The 8,437-nt window shown below is 51.6% G+C and overlaps 1 protein-coding gene and 1 long non-coding RNA gene across 3 annotated transcripts in view; one reads left to right on the forward strand and one right to left on the reverse strand.

Moving 5' to 3' along the window:
• LIMS2 (LIM zinc finger domain containing 2) overlaps positions 1–5,829 on the reverse strand; it is a 45,666-nt gene extending 39,837 nt beyond the window's left edge. The window contains exon 1 of one of the 2 annotated variants that reach the window (XM_017877350.1): positions 5,373–5,829. The gene's annotated coding sequence lies outside the window, so the exon portion shown is untranslated. The remainder of the gene's footprint in view (positions 1–5,372) is intronic. The other variant, XM_017877351.1, reaches the window with a different exon arrangement.
• LOC108533008 (uncharacterized) overlaps positions 1–8,190 on the forward strand; it is an 8,775-nt gene extending 585 nt beyond the window's left edge. Inside the window, exons 2-3 of the long non-coding RNA XR_001886619.1 lie at positions 7,455–7,519; positions 7,650–8,190. This is a non-coding gene — a long non-coding RNA (uncharacterized LOC108533008). The remainder of the gene's footprint in view (positions 1–7,454; positions 7,520–7,649) is intronic.
• The last annotated feature ends 247 nt before the right edge of the window (positions 8,191–8,437 follow it).

Genomic DNA, 8,437 nt, shown 5'->3' on the forward strand with positions numbered 1-8,437 from the left:
CCAGCGGGCCAGCGGCGGGCGCGGGTTCCTTCCCACCCGGGCTCTGCTCACCACCTCCCGGATTCCGGGCATAGTTTTCCTTTTAAAGGGAGTGCAGTTATAATAAACGCGAACAAGCACCCCACCCCACAGCCCCGCCGGGACGCCCCGCCCGGCGCCCCCTCTGCAGTCCCTGGGCAGTCCAGACTGCAAACGCCTGCAGGAGATGGTAGGCATGGGGGCGATGCTGAGACCACCTCCCTCCCGGGCTTTCCAAGCTCCGAGTTCCCACGGCGGATCTGGGCACTGACTCCCTCCCGGGGCACCCGGGACCCCCGAGTCCACGCAGTCCCGCCCCAAGGGAGGCGTCCCTCTTCAGTTTCCCTGGGAAATTCCCATTTCATCCCCCGATGCGGGCCATTGCCCTAACTTGGCGAAAGGTACTTCTTCAACGACAAAACCAAATGCCCAGCTCCCATGTTTCCGGGGGAACCAGGTACCCTCTGTATAATGAAGCGCTGTTGACAAGCTACCATTAGAGGCGTTAAGAGGAAGGGGTGATATAAACTATTTAGGGAATCTCTTCGGAGGAAATTTGGAAACAAACAAAACAAAACAAAAAACCCTCGCGCTGCCTAAAGGCAGATATTTCTAGCTGGACAGTGGCGTGCAGCTCATCTTTGGAAGCTGCCCAGATGTCACACTGAGGGTTGGGAGCTGGGCAGCCTGATGTGTAAATGTGGTCTACTCCAGTCCTGGCAGCAGAGAAAGGTGATCTAGAAATGATGGTGTGAATTAGCAACCCACAAATAAACGGTGCCGTTCAGAAAGATGAGTTGATGTATCCTGCAGTTCCAGCTGCAGAAATAAGCCGGTAAAAGACACCTGTTCCTAAGTAGCTGGTTTTGCGGAGTGCGTTTGCAGCTGTTACTTTTTTGTGTGTGGGGGGGGAGGGGAAAGGGAGTTTCACTCTTTTTGCCCAGGCTGGAGTGCAATGGCACAATCTCGACTTAGGGCAACCTCCGCCTCCCATGTTCAAGTGATCCGCCTGCCTCAGCCTCTCAAGTAGCTGAGATTACAGGCATATGCCACCACGCCCGGCTAATTTTGTATTTTTGATAGAGATGGGTTTCACCATGTTGGTGAGGCTGGTGGCAAACTCCTGGCCTCAGGTGGTCCGACAGCCTCAAGTGATTACTTCTTGTTTCGAGTGTGTCTCAGCTGATTCTGCTTAACTGTAATTTGATGGTTGATTAAACCTAAGTATGGATAATTTCTTGGCTCGCCTGCCCATAAAGGGAGAAAGGCTTTCCACCATTACTGACACAGAGGTAGAGGCATGCTGGGGCCGTGCACCTGAAAGCCACTGCTGGACAGTTCATTGAATATTGGGGTCCTGTGGAAATTAAAGAGGATGAACAGTTGAAAGCATTACAACAGAGGCCCATGCTGTCCACAGAGGAGACCTCATTCCTGCCTTTTAGCCCCAAAGCCTCCCTGCTTATGATAGCTGAGCACACATGGATCTGTATGTGACCAAACCAGGACCCTGTGCAGCTCCCAGCGTGCCTCATCCCTGGGCCAGGGCAAGCTCAGTGACAGCTGGTAGGGGCTGTGGGCATGGCTTAGCCCTGCTGGAGATGCAGAGGCTCCAAAGAGCCAGGGCCAGCCTCCCACAGTTCAGCCAAGAGGGCAGAGTTGCAGGAAAGAGCTGGCACTCACACATTCACACACTTACCCACTTGTTCAAGAGTATTTATACTGCACGGGCACTGGAAGTACTGCGGGGAGCAAGAAGACATGGACCTGGCTCTCATGGAGTTTAGCAGGGGGTGGAGGATGGGCGATAAACAAATAAATACACAAACTAGATTTTAGACAAGGGTAAGTGCTGCGAAGAAAAGGACCATGGTGGTGGCTGCTTTAGAGTGAAGAGTGAGGGAAGCTTTCTGAGCAGGTGATGTTCCAGCTAAACCGGAATGAGGGAAAAAGCCAGCCCTCAACCATCTGCAGGAAAAGCATTCCGGCAGTAGAACAGCAAGTGCAACAGCCCTGAGGTGGCATGAGCTTGGGGTGTGCAAGGTCAGAAAGAAGACCAGCAGGTCTGGAAAACAGGGAGGTGGCGGGTGGAGGGGCACGGGAAATAAAGGAGAGGGCCTGGGGCAGAGCGACAGGGCCACAGCAGAAGTAGGATTCCACCCTTAGATGGAGAGTTCTAAGCAAAGACAGACGCAACACTCTAGCATCAGCAGGGGAGAATCTCAGCAATACTGACTGAATGAAGAAAGAGCACTTTCTCCATCTGTATCAAGTTCTAGAATAGGCGACATTTGTCTGTGGTAGAAGAATCCAGAATGGTGGCTGCCCCAGGCTGGTCTGTTGCACCCCAGACTGCCCGGGGGCGGGAGGACAGGGGTTGACGAGGAAGGAATGTGAGGGAGCTTCTGGGGTAACGTGCAATGTTTTAGTAGGAGTTTGGGTCACACAAGTGTATACGCCTTTGTTAAAACTCATGGAATATATGGCCAGGATTTGCACATTTCATTATATGTAAATTTTACCTCAAAACAAAAATACTGTAAACGATACTGAACTCTAGTTAATGATGTACAATGCTGAAGTGTTTAGGTAGAAAGGTACTGATGTCTGCAATTTACTTTGAAATACATTGTTTAAATCAAGATGAGCAGGTGTGGTGGATCCCTGTAGTCCCAGCTAGTCCCTAGCTACGGGGAGGCTGAGGAGGGAGGATTGCTTGAGGCCAGGAATTCAAGACCAGCTTGGGCAACATAGCATGACTCTGCCTCTAAAAAATGAACTCAAGATGGGGAGATGGATAAAGGGATGGACAGAGAGGTGGTACAGTGAGTCCACCACGATATTAATGGGAGAATCTAGGTGGTGGGTATCTGGGTTTTCAACTTTGATGAGTGCTTGAAGTTTTTCATAACAAAAGGGGGAAGTGTCCCCAGCTGCTGTGTGGCCACTGTGTGAGGGACAGAGTGGTCGTAGGGACAGTCTGATTAGAGGCTATGGTGAGCATCCAGGAGGGCCTTGGGCCACGCGACAGTAGGGACGGTGAGAAGGCATCAGATACAGGGTCTATTTTGCAGCCAACTGCATTTGCTGGGAATCGATGTGTGGGTGTGGCCGGCAGGGCGTGGCCAGCACAGGCATGGTGGTTGTGGGGCAGGTGTGTGTATGGCAGGTGTGAGTGTACAGGCGTGGGAGTCAAGAACTTGCAGGTGGCCTTGCTTTCCTAGATGTTGGTGGCAGTGGGACAGTCCTAGAAGGGGAATGAGGTGCAGCATCTCCCTGGGCATGAGCCCTCTACCCTCTGGGTCTCAGGGCAGATGGGCACCCCCTTTGCAGGGCAGGTACCCGAGTTTCTCCACCCCCCACCTTCTCCCTTCCCTACTCCACTCTGTTGGTGGTGGAGCTACCTGAGCCAGCCCGGGGCCCAGGGCTCATGAGAGCTGGGAGACAGGGCCAAGAGAGGGGCCGGGCTTGGCCAGCGTGGCTAATCAGCAGTAGGAGGCTGAGGGGAACCCGGGGTTCTCAAGTGCCTCAAGGAGCCTCCTCCAGTATCCAGAGCCACAGCCTTGTCCCCACGTGACAGCAGGGAATGGAGAAGGCCTTGCAGCTCTCAAGAGGCCTCAGGGTCTCCTGCCACAGCCCAGGTCCTGGGGCAGGAGCCAGCATGCCTTCCCAGCAGGTGGGCTGTGAATCCTGCCTGTTTCCGGGTGGCCCCGTGTGATGCAAGGCCGCCCAGACAGCCACTTTACAAGGCCTCTGCCCCAAATTGGTTAAGGCCTGTCCCTTTCAGGGCACCGGGAACTGGCAAAACACAGAGGCCTGCCAAATATCAACACAAAGCTCAAAGCCATCAGCAGCCTCCTGCGAGACCAAAGTTAACTCGGGAAGTGGCTGTGAGTCCCTCCCAGGGGGGAAGCGGGGAAGCACCTGCATAGTGGCTCCCTGGGCCAAAGGAAGAATAGTGAGCAGCACGCCGCCCCTGGCACCCACAGGCTTCACAACACATTGAAAAGTAAATGTCTCTTTTTAAAAATATGAGCATAAAACTAGCTGGGCACGATGGTGCGTGCCTGTGGGCCTACCTCTTCATGAGGCTGAGGTGGGAGGATCACTTACACCCAGGATTTCGAGGTTACAGTGAGCTATGACTGTGTCACTGCACTCTAGGATGGGCAGCAGAGCAATCTCCTGTCTCTAGAAATAATCATAATAAATAAAAATAAAAATATGAGCCTGCCCTCAGAACTGTAGTTAGACACACCCTCTGATCAGCACGAAATGGCCTTACTTCTCCCTGCGCCATGCAGCAGCTCAGTGAGAGAATCTGGCAGAATGTTGATCCACAATTCTCTCAACATTTGCAGAACACGTAAGAGACCCAGGGATTCTTTTCAGTCTGAGGGGAACACAGTGTGCCCTTCTTAAAAGTCTGATTTGCCTGTAATCCCAGCACTTTGGGAGGCCGAGATGGGCGGATCACGAGGTCAGGAGATCGAGACCATCCTGGCTAAGGCGGTGAAACCCCGTCTCTACTAAAAAAAAAAAAATACAGAAAACTTGCCAGGCGTGGTGGCGGGCGCCTGTAGTCCCAGCTACTCGGGAGGCTGAGGCAGGAGAATGGTGTATACCCGGGAGGCAGAGCTTGCAGTGAGCTGAGATCTGGCCACTGCACTCCAGCCTGGGCGACAGAGCGAGACTCCGTCTCAAAAAAAAAAAAAAAAAAAAAAGTCTGATTTGCTCAGGAGTGGAGGTGGACCATCGAGCTTCACAATTTTCCAAAGATGATCTGGCCTTGGAGTTTGGAAGGAAAAGGCCATCTTCCTCTCGCCTTTGCTCTGGGACAGACTCCATTCAACTCACGGGTTTGGCTACCAGAGGGCAGCCCCCACCACATATCCAGGAACGCCACATTATTACGCCTCAATACATCACACCCTGGAGTATCCAGCAAGAAGCCTCGGGGCGCAGAGTTCCTCACCTGCGGGGCACCTGCCTCCCTGCCTCTTAGAGTATCTCTTCCACATACTGAGGGTCCCTTTGCTTCTTTTTTCCCATTGTGACCTTCCCACTGCAGCTTCTCCCACTCTGTCCAGGGGAAAGAGCAGCTGCTCATCCCAAGCCCAGCCTGTCCAGGCGTGGCCTCGCCTGCAGAAGGCCTGGTGTGTGGCCACGGTGGGCTGAACCTTCACCGTCCCCATGCCGCCTGACTGAGGGCAGCCGCTCCAGGGCTGTTCCTTGACCCCAAATTAGCAGCACTAGCACAACCACTCAGAGGTACAGGGAATTGCAGGGGCAGCTCAGCGACTGGCAGGTGGAAAGGCCCTCCCGGGGCCCCGTGCCCATCACAGGGTCTCTACCTCCGTGACTGAGACGCCGCTCCGCCTCCTCGGTGCTTCCTTCCCCGAGTGCTGCCAGCAACTTCTCTGAGGGAAATAGCAGCTGCGTGGCCCACTTGGCACAGCCACGTGCAAGACTGGGCAGCTGCCAGGAGTGTCCGGCCGCCACAGGGCACCCAGGCACTCCAGCTTCGCCTCTCCCTGGGCAGGAGGCTTGGCCAGAGGTCCTTAGCTGGAGGCAGAGGCCGGAGGCACCTTGGGGTCAGGAGGGGACGGAAGAAGCCGCGGAAGGAAAGGCGGCCTCCCCGGGGAAGTGCTCAGGGCCCAGAGCCAGGCCCACAGAACAAAAGGAGCAGCGGCTGCCCTCTGAATCCAGAGAGGCCGGCAGAGGGGCAGCCCCCAAATGAGCACTTCCCGAAGCTCCGAGCGCAGGAGCCCCGCCAGGCAGTAGATGTTCACATCATCCACGGACAGACGGCAAAAGAAGCCCCACAGTGAAAAGAATCCAGGCAACTAACTAGGGGAATAACCCGAGAACAGGTACTAGGATGCTGTCTTGCCAAGTATTATTTTCCCTGAAAAGAGGAACATCTCAGGATTATTTATATTAAAATAACATAAATGAATTGTTTTATAATTTTCTGCAATAAAACTTTCATTGTATTAGAAATGCCCAGAAGTAGAAAAAAGAAAAATCACCTCCAAAGGCAGGTACTGCTACACTTTATTCACTTTTAATCAGGTACATTTATTTTTTGCCTGATTGTGATCATTTTATGGTTTGCAATCTTTTTCCTTTTCCTTTTTTCTTTTTTCTTTTCTTTCTTTTTCTTTCTTTCTTTCTTTCTTTCTTTCTTTCTTTCTTTCTTTCTCTTTCTTTCTTTCTTTTCTTTTCTTTCTTTCTCCCTCTCCCTCACCCTCACCCTTTCTTTCTTTTTTTTTTTGAGACAGACTCTTACTCTTGTCACCCAGGCTGGAATGCAGTGGCAGGATCACAGCTCACTGCAGCCTTGACTTCCCAAGCTCAAGCTATCTTCCCGCCTTGGCTTCCCAAAGTGCTGGGGTGATGGGTGAGAGCCACTGGGCAGCACTTGCCCTGTGTTTGTGTTTGCAATTTCATATCAATTTCTTCATAAATAAATGGCAGCTGTCTGCCTCTGCACCATCTCAGTCCGCATCAGGGCTGTCCTGGGTCTTGTAGCTGAGAGGCACCTCACAATGTGCTGCGCCCCAGGATCTCTCTGGTCTTGTGCTATTTGGAAGAAGGAGTGCTGGGATTTATGGACACCGTGTACATGATTTCTGTGTCCAACTTTTATGAGCACAACTGGTTTGCATTTTCAGTCAAATTTTACACCCCTCCAGGATAGGACTGTTTGCTTTTACACAACACGGAGCCCAACGGAGAGCCAGCTAGAGATAAAGCAGGCACTCAAAGATGTGTTGAAACCAGTGAGGTATTATTTTATAGCCACTTTGTTTTTTTTAGAGACAGGGTCTCACTCTGTTTCCCATGCTGGAGTAAACTGGTGTGAGGATAGCTCACTGCAGCCTCAAACAAGCCTGGGCTCAAGCAATCCTCCTGCCTCAGCTTCCTGGGTAGTTGGGACCACAGGTGTGAGCCACAATGCCCAGCCCCATGTATCGTTACATTTTAAAAAATAACCTACCCGCATGTTATAAATATGCTATACACCAGAGTATAAACTGCTCACTAAATATTTACGGCATGTTGTTATAAACATTCTTGGTAAGTTTTACACTCGTATGAAGAGCTGCCTAAATGTAGAGTGTCTATCCTGTTTCGCTCAAAGAATCTCAAATATCACTTTACTCAACGTATCTATTCCTGAACGGGATTTGTATAAATAAAAAACAGTTTTACCAGGACCTGTAGCTCTAACTACTTGGCAGGCCAAGGCAGAAGGATCGCCTGAGCCCAGGAGATTTAGGCTGCAGTGAGCTGTGATTGCATCACTGCACTCCAGCCTGAGTGACGGGGCGACACCCCGTCTCTCATACAAATACTGTTTTAAAAAGAAAGAAAAATAATAATAGACTCTGTAAACCAGTTCACTCTCAAACCCATTTTTCCTATTCCAGATGTTATGGTTGCACACTAGCCTGAGATCTGCCCCAGGAGAGGCAGCCTGAGAACCCACAGCACAGTAAGTTGGCACTAACATTGTTCTGCCGAATATGCATGTGCACAGGGCTGACCAGCTATGGGCAGTCCCACCGCCTCTGCCGAGTACCCCCGAGAGAAGCGGCAACCCCACTGCACTTCTGTCCATGCAGATCCAGCCCATTGGTGTGAGGTCCAAGGGTGAGGGAGATCAACCGCACACCTGCTGCCAGATGTGGGCAATGCAGACACGGCCTCTGCTGGACAAGAAGTGGGTGCAGGTGCTGGGGAAGAACAGGCCTGGGCCTGCATCTGATGTTTACTTTGTGAAGCTTAAAAGTGTGGTAACAGTCTGAAAACACATGCTAATGGAGGCAGCGTGGCACGGTGGGTCCCAGAACGTAGACTACAGAGCCGGGCTACTTGGGTTCAGATTCTGTCTCACACTCACTGTATGATCTTGGATAAGTCCTTCACTTCTCTCGGCTTCAGGTTCCTCATCTGTAAAATAAGGTTGATAACAACAGTACCTCCCTCATAAGAATGCTGTAAGGGGTAAGAAAACTCAAATGTGAAAGTGGTTCTCAAAACTTTTTGGTCTCAAGACCCCTGTCTTATACTCTTAAGGAGTGTTGAGTATATCAAAGAGTATTTATTTATGTGGGCTATCTCTATCAATATTTACCATAATAAAAATTTAAATGATACATTTTAAGAATATTTCATGGCCGGGCGCTCACGCTTGTAATCCCAGCACTTTGGGAGGCCGAGGAGGGCGGATCACAAAGTCAGGAGATCGAGACCATCCTGGCTAACACAGTGAAACCCCGTCTCTACTAAAAATACAAAAAAATAGCCGGGCGTGGCGGTGGGTGCCTGTAGTCCCAGCTACTCAGGAGGTTGAGGCAGGAGAATGGCGTGAACCCGGGAGGCGGAGCTTGCAGTGAGCCGAGATTGCACC

Source organism: Rhinopithecus bieti, unplaced genomic scaffold, assembly GCF_001698545.2.
Source record: "Rhinopithecus bieti isolate Rb0 unplaced genomic scaffold, ASM169854v2 scaffold_10223, whole genome shotgun sequence".
Lineage (NCBI taxonomy): Eukaryota > Metazoa > Chordata > Mammalia > Primates > Cercopithecidae > Rhinopithecus > Rhinopithecus bieti.